The sequence below is a fragment of the Suricata suricatta genome, chromosome 13 (genome assembly GCF_006229205.1).
Source record: "Suricata suricatta isolate VVHF042 chromosome 13, meerkat_22Aug2017_6uvM2_HiC, whole genome shotgun sequence".
Lineage (NCBI taxonomy): Eukaryota > Metazoa > Chordata > Mammalia > Carnivora > Herpestidae > Suricata > Suricata suricatta.
In genome coordinates this window covers 84,075,770-84,077,227 of record NC_043712.1, presented here as the reverse complement: position 1 = coordinate 84,077,227, position 1,458 = coordinate 84,075,770, and the positions used below count along the sequence as shown (strand labels likewise).

Below are 1,458 nucleotides of genomic sequence, written 5' to 3'. Positions count from 1 at the left end.
TCTGGAGTTCCCAAACTCTCAGGCACAAGGGAGAGGGAATGTGTGTGAACGCATGGAGAGGGAGACATAAACTCGGCCATCGAATTGGCCAGCCTGGTGACCAGCGAGCCGGTCCCCACCCTCTCCCCCCTCCTCCCCACCTCCCTGCCCCCCTCCAGCGCTCACACTCAGGAAGCAGCTGGCGGCAGGCCGGCCCTTGCGCCGCGGAACACTTATCCACACTCCTCTCAGGGCTGCCTCTCCTCCCTTCCCCCCCTCCCGCCGCCCTCCCCCTGCAGCCGCGTCCACAGTGCGCCGCCCCTGCAGCCCAGTGCGCGGCGCGCAAGGGCACCGGCGCCCGGGCCCACACCATCGCCCCTCCCCGCACCCCACGCCCGCCCGCAGCCGTCCGGGCTCGCACCGGGCTCCCCCAACGGAACCGCCGCCGAGAGCAATTAGCCAGCATCCCGCCCCGGCCCCCGGACGCGCCCCCGGCCCAGGGCGAGGATGAGCGGGACAGGCGAGGCACCAAGTCGAAACTCAACTTTTTAAAAACATTTGCGTGTGTATATGTATGTGAGGGGGGAGGATGAGCTGAGGCCGAGGGTCCGGCCACCCCCCTCCGCCGCCGCCTCCCCCTGCGGCCGCTGCCCTCGCACACGCGCGCGCACACACACGGCGCGGGGCCGGGTTTCCGCGCACTGTCCCCCGGCTTGGATGCGAGTTTTCATTTCCGAAGGAGGCAGAGCCCGCGGAGCGCGCTGAAGGACTGGGGCCCCCGTCACTCCTCGCCAGCACCGGCCGCCGCTGTCACTCGCAGGCTGGCAGGGAAAGGGACCCGCACGCCTGGCTTTGTGGTGGAAATCCGGGTTACCTGGTAAGTGGACACCATAGGAACTTTGCTCGCAGGCGGGAGTCGGAGGGGCCGACGCTTGAGAGTGTGGGGGAGTTAACGCTCCGAGAGACAAACTAGGAGTTGGAAACAGTTTTCCACGCTGAGCTGGTGGCGTTTGCGCGGGTGTGAGGCTACGCAAACCCCCCAGCCCAGATTTTCTAAAAGGTCTGTTTGCAGCCCTCAATTAGTAATCAAGCCTTGTTGTCGTCAGTTGCCTAAGAGCGCCTAGCATAGAAGACGGAGGGAAATCAACGAGGTATTAAAGTTTCTTTAATCAGGAGGAGATTTTGTTTTTGGTTTTTCTTGTAAACAGCAGGGGCCAGAGGGCCATACAATCAAGGCAAGTTGCAGGACGGGTCCTGCGCGCCACCCAGGAGTCCCCACTTTAGGGAAAGTTTGGAGAAGTGGGAATGGATGGGGTGACGTGAGGTCCCGCGCGCGCTCACCCGGGGCTGAAGCTGCCTTTTCCAGCTCCCGTGTGTTTGTGAAGTTCCACTAGGGACGTGTTTGCACGCTTGCATCTCGCCCAAGACCAGGTCCCCATAGCTCCAGGAGGTCCTTCGGTTGGGGGCACTGGAACTTGT

At 63.5% G+C, this 1,458-nt stretch overlaps 1 protein-coding gene across 1 annotated transcript in view; it reads left to right on the top strand.

Annotated features, from left to right (window-relative positions):
* Window positions 1–402: 402 nt before the first annotated feature.
* The window catches only part of GLIS3 (GLIS family zinc finger 3), a 430,817-nt gene continuing 429,761 nt past the window's right edge, over window positions 403–1,458 (top strand). The window contains exon 1 of the mRNA XM_029919687.1: window positions 403–856. The gene's annotated coding sequence lies outside the window, so the exon portion shown is untranslated. The remainder of the gene's footprint in view (window positions 857–1,458) is intronic.